General features: G+C 43.2%; 1 protein-coding gene across 5 annotated transcripts in view; it reads right to left on the reverse strand.

Annotated features, from left to right (window-relative positions):
* LOC126348204 (RNA-binding protein 4.1-like) overlaps positions 1 to 23,053 on the reverse strand; it is a 114,360-nt gene that overhangs the window by 69,141 nt on the left and 22,166 nt on the right. The window lies entirely within an intron of this gene.

The following is a 23,053-nucleotide window of genomic DNA, read 5'->3' on the forward strand; positions in this document are numbered from 1 at the left end:
AATGCCAAATCTAAATTATTTACAGAAGGAGTATAATGAAAAAAATCAGACGAAAATACCACATAACTGCAAAAGAATGAAATATCATACCGCATAAATGGAAAATTGCAAAAGTGGATCGTATAAGGGGGTTCTGTGTCACTTTTCCTGGACCTTCCAATGTCACAGCTAATTTTTCTTGTCATTGTTACCAATATTATGGATACTATCATTGAACAGAGCTCCAGTTTTTATCTTGTTAAGCTGATTTACAAATATTTTTATCTACAAACCTCACTGGCTGCATATAAAATTGTTCAAAATGATGCAGCAGTCATAGCTGCCATTGAAAACAACATTACTTCACACTCACTGCCACATGGTGGTGCTGATTGTTTACCTGAAAATTCAGGTATCTCATCGGTATATGACGGAACCAAGTATGATTAATGTTTAGGGTAAGAATTTTATGGTGATTTAAGCAGTGACAGGAAACAGACATCTAAAAATGCCTGCCCTGAAGATCATAAGAAAAATGGCAATAACATTTTGAAAATGGACAGACAGGTGTAAATTGGACCATTTTCTGCTGGTGACAGGCAGGCAGTGTTTAACACACTATCGTAAATGATGTCATGGGATCGGAGAAAGATTTACATAACTGCCTTGCAGATGTAATGCAATCCAAACATCCACAGAAAATAATAGGTGAATCCAAGAGAAAAGGCAAACTGATTTACCTTCTGAGAAATGAAATGGGGAAACAAAGTATGAAAAAAAAAATTTATCAGAACTCCTGGCAAGAGATTCCACATGAGCCCTGAGTCAGAACCGTAACAGTCTCAAAGAAAATGTACAAAGAAAACAGATGAAAACCTCTAGAAAATACCTGGCCTGCCTTCCAAAACTGCCCCAGCATTGCTGCAGCGAATCTTCCTTCCAAGCTGTACCTTCAGCCTATTCTACAATGCAAACAAAACTGTATGGACTCCACAAGAAAAAATGTAGCATGCGAAGGATTAAACAATTAAGCCGGGCCATCATTAATCTGATTTTCAAAGAGTGTTGACCTCAGCTTATTTCCCCCCAAGGAACATCAGTCACCTTGGGTTGCAGTTACAGGCTCAGAAACTTGAGTGAAAGCACACAGAAGCTGCATGTGGGATGGAAAGAACAGGTGAGGCTACAAAATGATCCAGCTCCGCTCAGTTACATCATGGGCTTACAGACTGTTAAGGTAGTTCCATTTTTACAGGCAAACGTAGTTCATTATAAATCAAAATTGGCTATTCATAACTTTACACTGTATAACTTAAAAAGAACCCCCCCACCCCCCCCCCCCCCAATGAACCCTAGACCTTGCCGTTGGTGGGGAGGCTTGCATGCCTCAGCAATACAGATAGCCGTACCGTAGGTGCAACCACAACGGAGGGGTATCTGTTGAGAGGCCAGACTAATGTATGGTTCCTGAAGAGGGGCAGCAGCCTTTTCAGTAGTTGCAGGGACAGCAGTCTGGATGATTGACTAATCTGGTCTTTAACACTAACCAAAACAGCCTTACTGTGCTGGTACTGCGAACGGCTGAAAGCAAGGGGGAAACGGCCGTAATTTTTTCCCGAGGGCATGCAGCTTTATTGTATGGATAAATGATGATGGTGTCCTCTTGGGTAAAATATTCCGGAGGTAAAATAGTCCCCCATTCGGATCTCCTGGCGGGGACTACTCAGGAGGATGTCGTTATCAGGAGAAAGAAAACTGGCATTCTACGGATCGGAGCGTGGAATGTCAGATCCCTTAATCGGGCAGGTATGTCAGAAAATTAAAAAAGGGAAATGGATGGGTTAAAGTTAGATATAGTGGGAATTAGTGAAGTTCGGTGGCACGAGGAACAAGACTTCTGGTCAGGTGACTACAGGGCTATAAACACAAAATCAAATAGGGGTAATGCAGGAGTAGGTTTAATAATGAATAGGAAAATAGGAATGGGGGTAAGCTACTACAAACAGCACAGCGAACGCATAGTTGTGGCCAAGATAGATACAAAGCCCACGTTTATGACAGTAGTACTAGTCTATATGCCTACTAGCTCTGCAGATGACGAAGAAATTGAAGAAATGTATGATGAGATAAAAGAAATGATTCAGATACTGAAGGGAGATGAAAATTTAATAGTCATGGGTGACTGGAATTCGATAGCAGGAAAAGGAAGAGAAGGGAACGTAGTAGGTGAATATGGATTGGGGTAAAGAAATGAAAGAGGAAGCCGCCTGGTGGAATTTTGCACAGAGCACAACTTAATCATAGCTAACACTTGGTTCAAGAATCATAAAAGAAGGTTGTATACATTGAAGAAGCCTGGAGATACTGACAGGTTTCAGATAGATTATATAATGGTAAGACAGAGATTTAGGAACCAGGTTTTAAATTGTAAGACATTGCCAGGGGCAGATGTGGACTCTGACCACAATCTATAGGTTATGAACTGTAGATTAAAACTGAAGAAACTGCAGAAAGGTGGGAATTTAAGGAGATGAGACCTGGATAAACTGACTAAACTAGAGGTTGTACAGAGTTTCAGGGAGAGCATAAGGGAACAATTGACAAAAATGGGGGAAAGAAGTACAGTAGAAGAAGAATGGGTAGTTTTGAGGGATGAAATAGTGAAGGAGCAGAGGATCAAGTAGGTAAAAAGACGAGGGCTAGTAGAAATCCTTGGGTGACAGAAGAAATATTGAATTTGATTGGGGAAAGGAGAAAATATAAAAATACAGTAAATGAAGCAGGAAAAAAGGAATACAAACGTCTCAAAAATGAGATCGATAGGAAGTGCAAAATGGCTAAGCAGGCATGGCTAGAGGACAAATGTAAGGATGTAGAAGCTTATCTCACTAGGGGGTAAGATAGATACTGCCTACAGGAAAATTAAAGAGACCTTTGAAGAAAAGAGAACCACTTGTATGAACATCAAGAGCTAGGATGGAAACCCAGTTCTAAGCAAAGAAGAGAAAGCAGAAAGGTTGAAGGAGTATATAGAGGGTCTATACAAGGGCGATGTACTTGAGGACAATATTATGGAATTGGAAGAGGATGTAGATGAAGACGAAATGGGAGATACGATACTGCGTGTAGAGTTTGACAGAGCACTGAAAGACCTAAGCCGAAACAAGGCCCCCGGAGTAGACAACATTCGCCCTTGGGAGAGCCAGTCCTGACAAAACTCTACCATCTGGTGAGCAAGATGTACGAGACAGGCGACATACCCTCAGACTTCAAGAAGAATATGATAATTCCAACCCGAAAGAAAGCAGGTGTTGACAGATGTGAAAATTACTGAACTATCAGTTTAATAAGCCACAGCTGCCAAATACTAACTCGAATTATTTACAGGTGAATGGAAAAACTGGTAGAAACAGACATCGGGGAAGATCAGTTTGGATTCCGTAGAAATATGGGAACACGTGAGACAATACTGACCCTACGACTTATCTTAGAAGCTAGATTAAGGAAGGGAAAACCTACGTTTCTAGCATTTGTAGACTTAGAGAAAGCTTTTGACAATGTTGACTGGAATACTGTCTTTCAAATTCTGAAGGTGGCAGGGGTAAAACACGGAGCGAAAGGCTATTTACAATTTGTACAGAAACCAGATGGCAGTTATAAGAGTCGAGGGACATGAAAGGGAAGCAGTGGTTGGGAAGGGAGTAAGACAGGGTTGTAGCCTCTCCCCGATGTTATTCAATCTGTATACATTTACAGAATCTATTTTTACATTATTTTTCCAAGCATGGTCTTATTCCATAAAAACATACCATCACAAGGAATTTAATTGCAGGCATGTCACGACAGCAAACGAAATGCAATAACCTGGGATGACACAACAGAACTCCTAGGCCTTTACACTGAGCATCAGCACAACAATTAAGTGCCTTATGGGAAAAGTAAGCAATATGAGTGAACTGGATTGTGGATGCCCAACATATATGACACTATCTCCAAGATGACAGAAACACTGCACTTTTGATTCATCCTCGTCACTGGAACACCGTGACGTAGGGATAACTACCACTACTAGAGTACACTGGGCAACAAAGTTGTGACAGGAGTCACTACTGACCAATAATAATAGAGCATGTGTGGGCTACACTGCCGTAAAACTCTCAACAATACATTTCTAGACAACAACAAAAACAACAACCCTTACGAGCAGCAATATCATCCACAGCACCACCAGCGGTACCATCCTAGAACCACCTTTCGACTCCTAAGTGCAAATGCACTGCCCCAACTGAGCACCATCTGCTAACTGCTGGGTACAGCATACAAAAATTAGTATTGGTGTGATTGTGATTGACATCAGTGGCAAAAAGGGTTGGGGGGGGGGGGGGGGGAAGAGGAGGGGGTGGAAGCAGCACCAGTTACTCCCCCCTCTTCAATATGTACAACCTGCTTGCTGAAAGTAGGGCATGGTCATGTATATCCATTTGTTGACCTGCAGCACACTATCTTCAGAAAACACAATGCATAGTTCAGTCACTTCCAAATTGTGTAAGGAACACTCCACAGGGAAGAGAGTGCTATTACGCATCATACTTAAATGATTCTAGGTAAAATTATTTTATAATAAAACCGTAACACATTATTTAAAGAATGGCAACAGTACTATTGATTTTGGTACTTCTCAAACAACCACAAGATAAACTACTGACGAAACACAAGAAGCAAAATGAGTTATATCAAATGCATTAACTGTTGTAAATACAATTTCTTATGCTTGTAACTTAATATTAACTGAAGAAGTGACATTGTGCTCATCTGGAAACTTAATTTCATATCAATGTACTTTACCTCTGATGCACAAAATGCCCACAACATAACATCTTCCATAAGTGTATTCAACTCACAATTCCAATACTTTTCAGCTATGAAAGTCCCCTAATTATACTGATAACAAACAACTTTTACTCACATGGTCTATGACAGCAACATTTAGTGAAATCACACGTTCTTACAAGTGTATTAGAAATCAATAAATGAAACTATATTCTCTGAAGAGACTGTGGGAAGCATAAGATAAGGAAGCTTAATCACAAAACATACGACACATGAATAGTCAAAAATGTATCAACTCAAGCCATACAATAACAAAACTGTAAAACCTCATCCACACCAAAATACTTTCCAGGAGATATGATTAATCCCAGCCACCATACATGTTAAGTCGTGGCATACACTCCCCAAAAGGAAATGATCCTATTCCTGAAGGAACTAAGTCTGGATACAAAGCTGCACACTGCCTTTCGAAAAATGACATTCCAAAGGAGTTTAACACCCTCCTGATGGGGTTAGTAGAGATGAAGTGCAAGCTCAGATTGTGCAAGGATGGAACAATAAATTAACCTCAGCCTAATCAACAGAATTATTCAGGCATTCATCTAAGTGATTTAGGCAACCACAGAAAATGATCTGGATGATCATACTGTGATATGAACGCCATTCTTCTGAAATACAAGAACAGTGCTTTAGCCACTATTCCACTTTATCCAGTCTTGTCTTATGAATATAATGTCTTGTCACACTATGACCCCAGCACCACATAACTGGTCACCTACCACAATATTAACGTGATTGTACCATCTACTACTTTCCCTCCAGTCTAGCATGCAATGAGAATCATTCTGTAATTTTCATAGGGATTCATATGTGAAGAGTATATTCCTTAACCCACTCATAATCCAATAACAATGCTGGCAACTCGGTAATTAATGGGCCCATCTACACTGCCAAACACATTCACAAATCTAACTCCACAAGTTTCGAGCCCACAAGACCAATGATGGTGAAGGGAAACAACAACTTACAAATTAGCTGTCACCCCGAAAGATCAATAAGCAATGTTTATTTTTTAACACTCAAGTTTTGTTTTGTGTAACTGTAACATCTGAAGTCCTTTAAACAAATTGAACCTAAAGCAGCAGACTCACACTTAACACTTTATACACATTTAAAAACATTTCAGTATCATGTACCACCAATTTTTGAAGCTTTATTAGCCCCAAAGACAACTGAAACGGACGTAAATATATGGTAAACATTGTTCTTAAGACCACAACACAGTTGACTACCACTTCTTTGGACATGAACATGCAAACTGCATATTATCAAATATGTGCATTTAAGCATAAGGACATGCAATGAATGTTTAGCGTGTGGGGATTGTAACAAATTGTTTTAATAACTCAAGACATTCACAGACTTTTTCTAAGGAATTCTTTTATTTTGGCAAGTAATTTATCTGTTCAATTCATTGTAACATCTAAGATCAAATTTTAAAGGTGAATATAACTTTTAAAAGTGTGTGAAAGCTGTAAGGACATTTATTTAATAAATTAATGTACATAAGGAAAAATATCTTATTTGCCAGTGTACTGTTGTTATGAGTTGAACTTCAGATGTATGTCGAACTACTTATCCTCCCTCAGTCTACCTCTTGATCAAACTATGTGAAAGCTCTTATGCTGGAATCATTAAAAAAGGATTTAGTTTTATAACCTACAAGTGTAGATAGAGCCCATTAATTTTGTAGTCAGTAACACCGAGATTGGATCACGAAAGGATGAAATGTTCTCTTCACGGATGAACCCCTCTGAATTTTACAGTGATTCTCACTGCATTTTAGGCTGGAGGGAAATTAGCAGGTGGTACAATCACAGACCAGTTTGGCAGTGGTGGAATCACTGTTTTAAAGGCAGCCATGGGGGATATATGTACCCCACTCAGTTTGAGTGTTGTAAACATACACAAAAGTTAAAATAATGCATTATCTCTCCATATTAATGGTTAAATGCTGTGAATCACTCGTATCCTCCATCAGTGAATGGGAACTCTCGCAATAATTCATGAACTACGAAGTCACCAATCATTTGTTCCCATGCAAAAGCAGCAGTAAGCACCTTAAATATCCTTAACTCTACAGAACTCTCCAGGCAGTTGCTCCTGAAATCCACTGCATTTATTCTTCTGTTTTATCCCTCTGTGTTACACACTGTAACTTTCACTTTTCTCTCTCTTCCTGTCTAGTCTTTTCAGCCGAGTATAAATTTTGAGATACATTGTCTAGTGTGTTATCAATTAAATTCAATAATCTTCCCAGCAAGTACCCATTTTCCATATCTCAGTGCTAACTTGACGGTTCTTTATTAACGTATTCTCCAAAAGAAAAAATTATTTACATTGATTGAACCACAACTGTTTTTTCTACGTGTACCAGAAAAATACGACTTTCAAGGACCGAGGTAGTTTTATTAAATTTCAATCTCCATACACAACATTTGTCATATGACATCACACTGAGATTGCCATGAAGGCTTTACACATAATGTTGTTCTGCTACAATATATACAGAGTGAACTAAAACTCATGACAAACTTTCAGAGGTTGTTCAGGGATACCTTTTGAGTATTTTGTTACAAGGCACCCATGGTCTCCAGCTGCTTATTACAGAGTAATATGTAATTATGACTTACTTTGTTTGTTACCACAGTCACCCTTGTTTTTGTGAAAATACCTTGATAACAGTGAAGAAGCCTGTTAACATGTAATAACCAAAATATACAACACACAGCAATACAACAACCCTCAGACAAAAACAGGTAGACTTATCAGAATGTCTTCAGTCTAACCTGTAAGTGTATAGCACGGCATGTAACAAATGCACAACTGTCACCCTTATAGATATTGCTCAAAATTTTGATGAACAACAACTGCACCCACTGCAATTGTTGCCCCCAGTGGGCATCCCATTTCAAGTAATGTTGCAGCCAAAATTAGCGAGGCACCATCACCTGTCTTACACACTCAAGAAGGCCACTAGTTTCAAATACTACTTCCACGGCTGCAATAAGCCTAACAACCAAGTCTCTGTCAGTACTGGCATGAGTCTTGTAAACTAGGCTCTTCATAGGCCCCCTGAGGTCTCTTGGTATCACATCTGGTGACAAAGCTGGCCATGAAACAGGAGCACAGCAACTAATCCACTGTTATTCCAAACGGCACTTCAATGTGGCTTCTACCATCTAGAGCACAGAGTGCGAGTACCCCATCATGCCAAAACCACAGAAGCTAACAAATTCTCACACGCACATCACCTAGGAACTATGGAAGGGCATGGTTTGAGGAACATTTGGTACACAGCTCCATTCACTGTACCAGGCTGCATGTAACCCATACACTGCTACTCCTAATGTTCAAGATGCGCTCTCTTGTAAATATGGGCTTATCCGTAAACACACAAAAGCAGGAAAATTAGGGGTTATCTGTATACTTTTGTAGGAAAAAATTTGCAAACACAACTCAAAATGAGAAATGCAACAACTGCACCTTCTGTGGATTACATTGACAATTGTTCATGACTCACAAAACATCTTACTGGCTTGTGTTCAGAGCTAGTACAACTCACCAACTATTAGAGGGAGCCAATCACATAACACATTTGAGTGTTGTAGCATACATTTATTTCCAATAGCTTGGTAGGGAAATATGTTTGTAGTTCAAAATTACACTTAGCTTTCAGTGTAGTCCCTTCTTATGTCTATGTATCTTGCCAAACTTTTCCAGTAAAAAAGACTTTACACCTGGAGTACAATCTTGAAAGGTCTGCATAATACTCTCACATGGATGCTGTAACATTTATTAGCCACAAATTTGTTTACGTGTGGGAATACATGGATTGCAGATTCTGTCAAATCTAGTGAATAGGAACTTTTGCAAAAAACTGATACCACTACTAACCTTTCACTTTTTTGTCCTTTAAGGTAGTCAGTAAGATGATTCACACTTCTTGCAGACCAGAGTGCAGATTCCTTCCCCCCACCCCCTGGGCCATCAGCTTCTGCTCATTACTTTTATTTGCGGTAAGTTCTTTACATGAAATGGAGTCAAATTCCATCCATAGAAACAAAATAACAAGTAGTTGGACATTTTTAAAAATGGCCTACACACTGCTGAGAAATTCCATTTTAGTCAGCATCCACCTTACACAAAGTTTTCTCAGACTTTATTATTCTAGTAGAGAATAGTCATCCAGCTGATATGGGACAGTAAGCAGCTACATCACAGCTATTATCAATTTCAATACCATTTTGTGCATTTCATTTTTGTACTAACCACTGTTTGGAATTCTGCAACCTTCTTAAATTGAACCAGTTTCATGAAGAATACCATCACATTTGAATTCAGCTGCCTGTTTCTTAACCACTGGACCTACTTTCTACTGCACCTTCAAATTTTGATATATTCCAGCTGCCAATAAACTATTCAAAGTAAAGAATTTTAGGGTGCTTCAGTGTACAAAGTTTATCCTTTTGAAGGAAAAAAAGCAACAAATACTACTATTATTAGTACTTTAGGTGCAAAACAAGACTATTCTGCGTATCCAGTTATTATCTGACGTTATTGTGTAACCATGTCCAAACACGACAAAAACAAAACTTCATTGATATCAAAGCCACGTATGTGTCAAACTGACAACACTCTCACAAATCTTACCATTCACAAACAAATGCAATCTCAAACCTTATCATGGACATGCAATGAAAGGAAGATACTCTTCCTAGGTGAAGAATTAATGTAATATCAGAGCAAAGTACAATAAATACTAAATTACAGAATACGTACTTACACTACACTTGCATTCTTCACACCTACATTCTGTGCATGGGAAATTTTTTCCCAGCCATTATTAAAAGTTGTGAATACCTAATTGTGTAAAAGATGACCTATAGCCATTATCTCACAACTTCATCTGAAGTACTGAAGTAGTAGTGGAGAGGCAAATGTGGTTCAAAAGCCTGGAAAGGTGGTGGTTCGAAAGACTGGAAAGGAAATATGGCAGATTGTGACCTAAACAAGGTAGCATTTCTTACTCCTACAAATCTGGTATTTGACAAGCTATTGTGGTACTGTAATTGCTACCCTCAAAACCAGCTTCTTTTTCCATGTGGAGGAGGAAGGGGGTGGGGGAGGGATGGCAGCAACCCTTGGCATGTTGCATAATATATGAACAAGCACCATCATTCTTAGTACTGTTAAAGCTTATTAATGTAGAGACAAAGATAACACTGAATACAAGTTAAATTGTTATCACATACAACTATCAACAGTCAATTATTGTATGAATATACTAAGACTCTAATGGTGTGACTTAAAGCAAGTGATTTATTTAGGAGGGGGTGAAGAAGAAACTTAACATCCCACTACGGCCCAGGTCATTAGAGGCAGAGTCCAGGCCCAAAGAGTCAATTGTGTATCACAAAGGAAACTGGTCATGACCTCAGAGAAATATCCCAGCAATCACTTAGGAAAAGCAGTGAAAACTTAATCCTGATGGCAAAAGGAACGACTCACCTGACAATGCATGACATTGCAGATATGCCCTTTTGAAACAACAAAGTAAATAATTAGAAAGAGTGCAAGATAGGACTCAAGAAGAAAATTGGCAATCATAGGCTGCATATGCAGACTGATTTTTAAAAAATAAAATTAATTAATTAATTAAAAAATCAATCTCGGATTTTGCAGTTAAGAATACATTTTTCCCCAGGTGAAAGAACATTTTTTCCACATTAAATAATAATACACTTTCTCTCGAAGGTGTAAAACCTATCAATCCCTTGAATGGCAAAGGTTGTATACAATGGTGTAGAATGCCCCGGCACTTTAGGAAATGACATCCAGCAAAAAAAATCAACGAATTTTGGAAAGATTTACATGTGCAGGTACATGTACACTGCATTTTTTTTCATATTACAAATGTATAAATTACAAATTCCACCACCCACAGCACGCTAGCTTCTTCTGAAACACTGAAATTTGGACTGCGCTGCAATTTTGTCAGCCAATGACAACATATCTTCAGAGCAGAGAACATGTGATGTAGTCAGCCAACAGCAATATTGCTTTTAAGTTGTGTGAACACAGAAAATGAGAATGTGTTTAGGCAGGATACTAAGTGCACAGCTTAAGCTGCAGCAGCTGAATATTTCTAACCACGATTATAAATTTCAGTGCTGTGACTCAAACATTTTGTGGGTTACGTGGTTGAATAAAAGTTCCGTTGAGCACTTAGACTTCTAAATGGAAAAGCTAATCATGTGTGAAATTGCTATACAACTCACCCGAGAAATCACTACACTTACTGCAACCATTATTTCATAATGTGTAATTTATGAACTCTTGTTTTTAAGGTGTAGCAAACAAGTGTGCCAGTAAAATTTTAAATAATGGCATAATTGACGTCTTCTGGGCCCAAAATTTTACTAAGTGGCAGATCCTCAAAAGTGTTAAATTAAGAATGAGAGTAAAGTGCTCCAGGACTTAAGAAATTCACACACTCATATTAGAAACAAATAGTTGTGATATCGTGCTCGTTGAAAGCAGTTTGTTGTTACAAAGTATTGCAGTCGTTGCCCTAAAGCCTTTGACACATTTTGCTGTCGGCAGATACTTTTTTTCAGTTTTATTTTGGTGTTATTCTCTTGTTTATGTTTTATTGCTGCAGTATTATACTGCAGTAGAACACTAAAGGAAAATTCTTTGTTAGAATTTCACAGTCTTATAAGTCAAAAATTTAACTGGAAACAATGAAATTTCCAAGTTCTCCCAGATGAAAAAATCCTGGGGTTTTTCCAGTTCCTGGGTCACACAAATGCCAAATCACCTTTCTCAGGAATTTGCCCCAAGTATTTAAAGCAAATAACTGAATACCTAGATCTAACAAAGGGAAGTCTGGATTGAACAACAATTATATGGAAATGATTGGCTCCATATTGCCAGAGGTGCCACTGAGCAGCAGATAGGCACAGTGAAAAAGAATGATAGAAATATTTCAGCTTTCGGGCAAAGTACTCTTCATAAGCATATAAAAGAATAGAACAGAAAAAACACACACACACACACACACACACACACACACACACACACACACACACACACACACACACACAGAGAGAGAGAGAGAGAGAGAGAGAGAGAGAGAGAGAGAGAGAGAGAGAGAGAGAGAGAGAGAGAGAGAGAGAGTGTGTGCTAAGGCCAGAATTATAATGTAAAAGAGCTCTGTCCATTTTCTTTTTATGACGAGCGATTTTATAAAATCTTTTGACGGAATACAGGGGGGGGGGGGGGGGTACTCTTATGTTTTATGAAGGTGTGTGCTCCTTTCTTTGATAAAAGCTTTGTGAAAGAACTGACAGTGTAATATGCACCTAAGGCTCGACAGCAACCGACATGAGCAGCAATGTAGAATGGGGCACGTAGTGGGAGTAAGGAAGAGAAACAACCACATGCAGAATGTTACAAGTAGTTTTCATCCAAATATGTAAGCTTGGTTTGTAAATACTATCTCAATTTCAACTTTGAACATTAAATACTGTAATGCTAAGTTTGCACCTTTTTAATAAATTTGAGGGACATGGGATAGCATCACCATAAAAATATCACCGAATCTGCAAAATTATGGTAGACTAGTGGATATAGTAACTGACTTGTAAAAAAAAAAAAGGATTATGGGTTTGATTCCACTTTTTTACATTCATCGAAATGACATCCTGTGTCATCCACTTGAGAGAAAATCAACACTGCTCACCACTCCACATTTTGTAAGTGGTGATCTTTCCAGACAGGAACTGTCTGTTATATGAGCCATCCTGAACATACATCTGGAGAGTAGGCTTCTGTAAAGAACTTTCCCACTATGAGTAGTAATGAAAATGGCACAGGTTGTGAAGTACTCGTTGAAGTGAAGCGCTTCCTATTGGGCACGTTTCAGCAGACTCTTGCAGTCAGTCAGTTTGTTAGTTAGTTGTCATACCCACACAGACTGTCGCAATGTCATTGCTGCTAAGTTAATAGCTCACATGGCTGCTTTCAAAGGTGGCCCTGCCTTTGATGAGATAGGAGATATCTGTGAAAGCTGGAGTAGGCAGCAGTAGGGGAGGTGGTGTAAGAGAGGTCTTTCAAATGGGTCTATTTGCAGGAATACGAGCTATGAGGGTAGGGGTTGGGAAAAAGGGTGGAGCAGGGATGTTCACGATATTGTGTGGACTGGATAGGCAGCAGAATACCACAGAGAGGGATGGGGAGGATAATAGGAAGATATTCTCAGTTCAGGGCAGAATGAGTCAAAATCCTGGCAGAGAATGAGATTCAATTGATCTAGAGAACAAGACGAGCACTGCTTTATCACTGAATATGTAGGGTACGGTTAGGTGACTTGTGAAGCAAGGGATGGGAGATCTGTTTCTGAACAAACTTGAGAGGATAATTTCCATCAGTGATGGTCTCAATAACAGCCTTCACATATTTGGAGAGACTGCCCATCACTACAGATGCAACAACCATAGGTGGCTAATAAGTATGGAAGGGACTTGATGGTGTGAAATGGGCCGTAGCTGACGAAATGGAGGTACTGTTAGTGGTTGATAGGTTTGGTGTGGATGGAGCAACTGATGTAGCCATCCCCGAGGTTGACGTCAAGGAAGAGATGGCTTGTTAGGCCAAACAGGATCAGGTGCAGCAAATGGAGCCGGTGCTGAGGCTCTGGAGGAATGTGGCTACTATATTCTGTAGCCTCAGTGAAACAGATGAGGGGTTTGGGATTTTCGGTTGTTAGGACAGAGACATCTAATGACCTGTGAATGCTGTGCCATGTATTTGTCTGTAGGCGATAACTTAAAATGAGTAGTAATGGTGAATGAGGATATAGTTGTTCAAGGTGACCTGGGAGGACATTCTAGCTTTTCACTCGGGCATTAGGAAAGTTGGGAAAGGTAACATTCAGAGCAGCAAGGCCATGGACATTGGAGTATACACAGTTCTGGGCCCCTGATACTCCTTTTCTTGCACAATGTAATGCCCTGAGTGTTGCCTCTCCTCAGTTCCGCAGGCACTTGTCCTTGGAGACAAACAGTTTGCGTCTTGCCAATACTTCCTTTGTCCGTATTCAGCACTGACTGTAAACAATCCGTTGACAGGCTAAACACTAACAAGCACCATCAGAAACCACTACCATCACACAGACAGTGCGTGAAGCGACAACGATGCAGCTCCTTAACACGAACTGCATTACATCCGCAGATCATATGGTCCTTGAGAGCCCATGGCTATTCCAATGCTTGCCAATAACTCCTGCGCCTCCAGCTCTAGCGCCCCTACCCTGTCTGTTGTTAGTTCACACGGTGCAGACCGTCATGCCACTGTCACATGATTCATTAGTCAATGCCGGCACCGCCATCATGAGCATCATCAGTGGCGGCGCCACTCGCAACAGTGATGCGCACCCATCCAGTGCCAGCTGCTGCCCTCTCTGGTTGTGAGCCCGATGTTGCCCTTGCTCTCCAATGCCCTTGCCTCAGGGATGCAGCCATGGAAGTCCACACTTGTTAAGGGGTGGGGGGTGATCAACATCATTCCGCATCTCGTGCTCCATTTGTTCTGTTCTCATTTTTTCGTTCCCCAACAACTCCTCTCCCCAGTGCCCTCTGTGCATGCACCGTCCAAGCTCTCTTCCATGCATCACCAGACCCATTGCTATCATACAAGCGCACTATCTCTCCTGCCTGTTCTTTGCCCCTTTCATTTTTAGCAACTTTCCCCAATGACGGATGGTTGTGATCCACACGCAAAGGCAACATCCTCCCAGAAAACTGCAGCCTCCCTTCAACCTGCCCCTCATCAATGTACCTCCTTCGCCCATTTTTCAATTGACATCTTTCTCCGCAATCACCAAGTCTGCCACTCCTAGTTGTTCAGCCTGTGCTGCTGCCAGCCATGGTCTCCACCACAGCCGGCCCCATTGCTACGAACATTAGCCTTGTGCTCTACAATGTATCGTCTCTTGTTGGTCTAGTTGTGGCCAACCATGTCTCTGCCAGCACTGCTCCCACTGGCACCATCTCTGCTGCCACTGTGGCCAGCCTCCACACCTCTTTGGGCACTGCCACATCATGCTCCTTCACAATTCTTCCCACCGCCTTGGCACCATGTCTCAAGTTCTGCTTCTCTCTTTCAACAGGCAACTTTCTAGCATGCATTGGGTCAGTCTTCAATAGGTCCTCCTTAAGCTCTGTTCCAACTTAGACATCATCATTGGCCACCCCTCCTGGCCATTGACAATTTCCTACAATGCTTCCATAATGAAGTTTTTTTTGGCAAGCCACAGGCCACACCTCTCCTGCCACCTTCTGCAGCCCTTCTGTAATGATGACTGGCACCTCTATTGTGCCAAAGTCACCCTCATACTGCCTGTCTCCTTCCCGGCAGTATATGCAGTTTTGGACTTCAGCCACTCCTGTTCCAGCACAACGTTACAACCTACTGGCTGCTGCGGCTATCTCGCAGGCACTCCTCCTCCAGAGTGGTTCAAAAGGCTCTGAGAACTATGGGACTTAACATCTGAGGTCATCAGTCCCCTAGACTTAGAACTACTTAAACCTAACTAACCTAAGGATTTCACACACATCCATGCCCGAGGCAGGACTTGAACCTGTGACCGATTGCAGCGCAGTTCCGGACTGAAGCGCCTAGAACCGCTCAGCCAACCGCAACCAGCCCTGCTTCAGAGACAAATACTTTGTGCACTGCCTGTATGTCTGGTGTGTGTATTCAGAATAGATTGTAAACATTTTGTTTACAAGGTCACCACTAACAAGCACCACCAGGACCATTACTATCACACACAGACAGTGTATGCATCAACAACAGCAACAGTGCTATATGAGACTCTTTCATGCGTGTGGATCATGGGATCCTCAAGAGCATGCAGATATTCCTCCACTGTAGTGTACTTAAGGTGTGGTGCATGCTCCAGCTGACAGTTGCAGTCGCACCTTCACACCAGGTCACTCACTGCAGCTGCCTACAGTGTCCCACCTGTTGGAGTACAGTGACTCCACCATGCCACCTAGCTCCATACACTGCCCAGAAGCCATCAGCACTCTCCCTGGGACCCAGTGCTACAGTATAGTTGCACAGCAGTGATTATGTCACAATCTATGTCACAACCTGCATTATATCAAACTCTTGATGTTGCTACATTCACATTTATCAAGGACGATCATTTCTGTTATTCTCTTACGTCGAACTTTACTTTTCATTGTGAGACTGCAATAAATATTAGTTCTGAAATCAAATGTGTAGTTATCAATCATGGCCTGCAACACAGACTACTGTCTACCCTACAGACATTAAAAGACATTGGATACATTAATGTAGACAGAAGTGACATCAACAGGGATGAATAAGGTGCCGATCGAAAAGGAACAGGTACTGTCAAGAGTCGCTGGAGGTCTTTTATACATAAGGTTAAGTTACAGGTAACAGGCTGAAGGTGTTGGCCCACTACGTTAGAAATTCTTTTTGTGGTTGGATTTTACAAAGCATGTAGAAAGTAGGAGTGAGGGGAGCATGCATTGTGAAGGTGGGGAGGGCGAGACAGGGGTGAAGGCGACAGGTGGGGAGGGCGAGACAGTGGTGAAGGCGACAGGTGGGGAGGGCGAGACAGGGGTGAAGGGGACAGGTGGGGAGGGCGAGACAGGGGTGAAGGGGACAGGTGGGGAGGGCGAGACAGGGGTGAAGGGGACAGGTGGGGAGGGCGAGACAGGGGTGAAGGGGACAGGTGGGGAGGGCGAGACAGGGGTGAAGGGGACAGGTGGGGAGGGCGAGACAGGGGTGAAGGGGACAGGTGGGGAGGGCGAGACAGGGGTGAAGGGGACAGGTGGGGAGGGCGAGACAGGTGTGAAGGGGACAGGTGGGGAGGGCGAGACAGGTGTGAAGGGGACAGGTGGGGAGGGCGAGACAGGTGTGAAGGGGACAGGTGGGGAGGGCGAGACAGGTGTGAAGGGGACAGGTGGGGAGGGCGAGACAGGGGTGAAGGGGACAGGTGGGGAGGGCGAGACAGGGGTGAAGGGGACAGGTGGGGAGGGCGAGACAGGGGTGAAGGGGACAGGTGGGGAGGGCGAGACAGGGGTGAAGGGGACAGGTGGGGAGGGCGAGACAGGGGTGAAGGGGACAGGTGGGGAGGGCGAGACAGGGGTGAAGGGGACAGGTGGGGAGGGGTGAAGGGGAGGGGTGAAGGGGACAGGTGGGGAGGGCGAGACAGGGGTGAAGGGGACAGGTGGGGAGGGCGAGACAGGGGTGAAGGGGACAGGTGGGGAGGGCGAGACAGGGGTGAAGGGGACAGGTGGGGAGGGCGAGACAGGGGTGAAGGGGACAGGTGGGGAGGGCGAGACAGGGGTGAAGGGGACAGGTGGGGAGGGCGAGACAGGGGTGAAGGGGACAGGTGGGGAGGGCGAGACAGGGGTGAAGGGGACAGGTGGGGAGGGCGAGACAGGGGTGAAGGGGACAGGTGGGGAGGGCGAGACAGGGGTGAAGGGGACAGGTGGGGAGGGCGAGACAGGGGTGAAGGGGACAGGTGGGGAGGGCGAGACAGGGGTGAAGGGGACAGGTGGGGAGGGCGAGACGGGGGTGAAGGGGACAGGTGGGGAGGGCGAGACGGGGGTGAAGGGGACAGGTGGGGAGGGCGAGACGGGGGTGAAGGGGACAGGTGGGGAGGGCGAGACGGGGGTGAAGGGGACAGGTGGGGAGGGCGAGACGGGGGTGAAGGGGACAGGTGGGGAGGGCGAGACGGGGGTGAAGGGGACAGGTGGGGAGGGCGAGACGGGGGTGAAGGGGACAGGTGGGGAGGGCGAGACGGGGGTGAAGGGGACAGGTGGGGAGGGCGAGACGGGGGTGAAGGGGACAGGTGGGGAGGGCGAGACGGGGGTGAAGGGGACAGGTGGGGAGGGCGAGACGGGGGTGAAGGGGACAGGTGGGGAGGGCGAGACAGGGGTGAAGGGGACAGGTGGGGAGGGCGAGACAGGGGTGAAGGGGACAGGTGGGGAGGACGAGACAGGGGTGAAGGGGACAGGTGGGGAGGGCGAGACAGGGGTGAAGGGGACAGGTGGGGAGGGCGAGACAGGGGTGAAGGGGACAGGTGGGGAGGGCGAGACAGGGGTGAAGGGGACAGGTGGGGAGGGCGAGACAGGGGTGAAGGGGACAGGTGGGGAGGGCGAGACAGGGGTGAAGGGGACAGGTGGGGAGGGCGAGACAGGGGTGAAGGGGACAGGTGGGGAGGGCGAGACAGGGGTGAAGGGGACAGGTGGGGAGGGCGAGACAGGGGTGAAGGGGACAGGTGGGGAGGGGTGAAGGGGAGGGGTGAAGGGGACAGGTGGGGAGGGGTGAAGGGGAGGGGTGAAGGGGACAGGTGGGGAGGGCGAGACAGGGGTGAAGGGGACAGGTGGGGAGGGCGAGACGGGGGTGAAGGGGACAGGTGGGGAGGGCGAGACGGGGGTGAAGGGGACAGGTGGGGAGGGCGAGACGGGGGTGAAGGGGACAGGTGGGGAGGGCGAGACGGGGGTGAAGGGGACAGGTGGGGAGGGCGAGACGGGGGTGAAGGGGACAGGTGGGGAGGGCGAGACGGGGGTGAAGGGGACAGGTGGGGAGGGCGAGACGGGGGTGAAGGGGACAGGTGGGGAGGGCGAGACGGGGGTGAAGGGGACAGGTGGGGAGGGCGAGACGGGGGTGAAGGGGACAGGTGGGGAGGGCGAGACGGGGGTGAAGGGGACAGGTGGGGAGGGCGAGACGGGGGTGAAGGGGACAGGTGGGGAGGGCGAGACGGGGGTGAAGGGGACAGGTGGGGAGGGCGAGACGGGGGTGAAGGGGACAGGTGGGGAGGGCGAGACGGGGGTGAAGGGGACAGGTGGGGAGGGCGAGAGATCTGATAGAGTTGGAGTCTTTGTATATAAAGTTGGCATCAACTTTTAGATGATGGATGGCAGTTCTTTCTGCAAATGTAAGATTTCTCCAGAATCTCATAAGCTTGTCCCCATTTGCTTCACTTTCTTCTCCTCAGTCCAATACACCACCTTCCTCGATGTCTACCACCTCAAGGAAGGATACATCAGTACTTCTGTCCCCATCAAACCTTCCAACCCCAACTGTGTCTCCACTTGACAGCTACAGCCCTTTCCATGCCAAGAAATTCCTTCCATACAGCCTAGCCATCCATGGCTGTTACTTCTGTAGTGAGAAGCAGTCCCTTTCCAAATATACCAAGAATGTAGCTGAGGCCTTCAAAAACCAAAATTATCCTTTCAATCTTGTCCAGAAACATATCTCCCATGCCTTGTCTAACCAATGATCCATCAACCCCACATACCCTTTGGTCGCAAACATGTACTCCTCTCAAGACTCAGTATCGCCCAGGAATGGAACAACTGCATTACATTCTCTGCCAAAGTTTCAACTACTTTATGCTCCTTTGAGATGAGAAATATCCTCCCCATCCTTCCAATATTGATATTCTAGCGCCCACCCAATCTGAGCAATATCCTTGTCCATCCTTACTTCAACCTTGCTTTTAATCTCTTTCCTCATGGCTCTCACCCCTGCAATAGACCCACAGGTGTGATCTCAGGGCTACATGTGAAAACACACTGATCTCCTACCCATGAATGGCAGGGCCAGCTGTGGAAACAACCATGTGACCTACCAACTTAGCTGCAATTATTATGCCACATTCTACACTGGGATGGCAACTAATAAGTTAATAAGTTATCTGTCCACATTAATGGTCCATGTCAAATTGTGGCCAACAGATAGCTGAATCAACCAGTTGCTAAACATGCCATCAAACACAATGGTCTTCACTCTAATGACAAAGTCACAGCCTGTGTCATCTGCCTCTTCCCACCAGCACCAACTTCTCTAACTGCCCAGGTGGGTTTTCTCCACACAGGATATTTTCATTACCCTAACCCCTGGCCCTCACCTTCACTATTCCCTATCTTCCACCTACCCATCCCGTTTTCCTGCTCCCACTCCAATATCACAAGCATCTATCCCATCAACGTACCTACATAGGTCTCATCCCCCTTTTCCAGTGAAGCCTCCCACCTCCCAATGCTGCATTTAGAAGTCCTATCCTGTCCCTGCAAACTCCATCAGGCGACAGGCACCACACACACACACACACACACACACACACACACACACACACACACACACACACACACACACAGAGAGAGAGAGAGAGAGAGAGAGAGAGAGAGAGAGAGAGAGAGAGAGAGAGAGAGAATGTATATTCGCACACCAAAAATTCGCACACTGGCAACATCTGAGTTCCTTGTGTGTCATTACTCATACAACATTTCATCTTAAAATCAAGTGGTAGGTTACCTTCGGGCCTGTGTATATTCTTACTTCAGAATTTTGTACTTTCATAATCATTAATGCCAGTACCTCTTCAGCAGGAAGGTTTGCAGCAGCTAAGCTTAAAAATGGAAATTTTAACTGTGCTCAGAGAAAACTGTAGTGAAATCAGTCCTGCAAAACAAAGCTGTGTTATACAGAGGGAAGGAAGTCAATCACTGCCTGCCTTTTTGATGATCACAGTAAACAATTAGTTCATTAAATGAATATCAATCAGAATGTCATAAGTTCTAAATCAACAACAGTTCTGCCTTGGTGTGTGCAACAACAAACAAAAACCTGTATTTTACTCATAACAGCTGATGACAGGTTTGAAGCTATTTCATAATTTTTTAACAATACTTCATTCAGCAGTTAAAGACTAGTACACAAGCATAATCAGTAATGACAAGCAGGGCATATTTCATGCTACTAGCTAGGTGATCCAATATTTGCATGAAGACCTTAACAAAAAAGACAAGAGTGAGCAACTATAAACAGCAATTAATCAATGCAATGACAGCAAAATTTGCTTAGACTACAGCTACACTAAATAACATCAATTTTTATAAATGCATTGGAAGACCGGCACCACCAATCTTCAAGATTAACTGAGTGACAGGTAAGAACAAAATAGTAGTTTTCTCATACATTCTTTAGTGTCACACTAAGACATGATTAATAATACGTGGATCATTAAGTGGGAACAGATGAAATGTTTAAGAGGAAATTGCATATGTGTAACAAAAGAAGGGAAGAGGCAACAAGCACGATAAGGATACAAACTGCTTTGAGACTATTGGTCAGTTACATTGCACAAAACCAGCTCGACAGAGGATGAGGTAGCAAGAAGCAGAAAGAAGGTGACCAACAAAAACAATGAGCAAATATAGGAGTCCAGGAAATATTCAACAGACCGAAAACAATAAAATAACTGGGAAATAATTAAGTTGATTTCTCTCTGGTCCCCAATCAATTTCCCTCTCCTAGTCTTCCTATATCTTGGATGGTCAATAATGGTGAGGGTACATCAACAGCAGCATGGCACCACAAGTCAAAACCTGGCAAGCACCCTCATATGTAACCACTACCTATTATGTATACCTGAACTTTAAATTATCTTAAACAGTGTTGTGGTGTGCTCTACCAAATATTGGACCCCTGATTGTTCATTATGCACTTCAAAATTTATTGTTTACAACTGTATTAATATGTAACAATTCTGACAGACCTCAGACACCTGCTGAAAATGTGTGTTGTGCAGCTCTTGCACACTCTAAGAAAGTAGTTAATATGAGCAGCTTTCCTACAAAAAAGGAGAAGAGGAATACTTGTTTCTAAGTTCTAAAGAAGTTGAGAATGACAACATCCCAAAGCAAATACCTCTACCTTCTATTTTACTTGACATGTTTAGCCACAGGATATGAGTGTTATTCACAAAAAATGTAAAACTGCGCGAAGTAACATGGGCATCACAAATTCTAATAAACTTCCACATCATAAACAAATTTAGTTTCTCAATCTCCACAGTCATATAACTTTGCAACATAATCCAAACAAATATCTTTTGTGTAACAAAGTCATTGAAATTATCATACCATGCCTTGAATGCCAAACTGATGCCATGGCTAAGTGCACAGTTAGGATTTTAAAAGGACTTCCATATACCCTTCAGTAGCATGTGTAACTATCTAGTTCCACTGTTAGCACTGAAACCTGCAACTGCACCCATTAATGATCTCTGATCCAAGAACACAGTCCAACATTATGCTGACTGCTGCTGTACGTGCCAATTTTCAGAAAGATATAGCAAGAAGATATTGAAATCAAAAATAGTAAAAAAAAGAACATTAAGCCTGTGACAGATTTCCTTCACAATATCTTGAAGTTGCATTTAAAATAACTTTAAAATGAACTATGTTAGTATCATACTACTGTATTAAGCTAAATGCAAAACCTACACATTTTAATTATCACAAAGGATTAAGTATGAACTGCATCTCAAGACATAATATTGTTCAATTTTATTCGTAAAATACAACCATTCCTGAACTATCCAGATTTACCTATGCAGCAGAACACACACACACACACACACACACACACACACACACACACACACACACACACACACACAGCCATCATAAATAAGGTAGTTTCACAACAGAGGACAAAAACACAAAAGTAATGAATGAATGAATGAATGAAGTGGTAGAAGTAAAATGCAATCACTGTGACTAAAGGGACACACAACTCTTACTGGATAATGCAATCTATGAAAACTGTGGTAGGTATTCATTAACTATGCCTTTCACCATAGCAGTGACTGCTGTTACAACGAAGTTCTAGGAAGAGTATATCTAATGTCAGAACAAATTTTTAAAATGTATCTCTCACTCACTGTCATTTCCTCATTCTACCTCTGCTACTTACAAATTTAAGATCTGAATTCTTACTTTAGAGTTCTGGAATTAAACTTGTTTTAAAATTATTAGCTGTAGAGCCTATGTTCTTACAAGTACAGTTCTATCTCAACCATCTAGAGTGAAAATATAAAATTTTAAATAATTAAAAACACATAACTGAAGTCGCACAAAAATGTTCCAACCGTTCATTTAAAACATTCTACCATGTTTAAAAAGAACCAATTTCATGAATGTTTATAATATTATATTACAATCTGGGCTTAATTCAAAACTTAACAGAAATATGCATTTTTAAATTAGAATTAGGGACTTCACATAGACAGATTACTGATAGAGGATACTCTTAGAGAATAAAATTTAAAGTGAATCCT

Source organism: Schistocerca gregaria, chromosome 1 (genome assembly GCF_023897955.1).
Source record: "Schistocerca gregaria isolate iqSchGreg1 chromosome 1, iqSchGreg1.2, whole genome shotgun sequence".
Taxonomy (NCBI): Eukaryota; Metazoa; Arthropoda; class Insecta; order Orthoptera; family Acrididae; genus Schistocerca; species Schistocerca gregaria.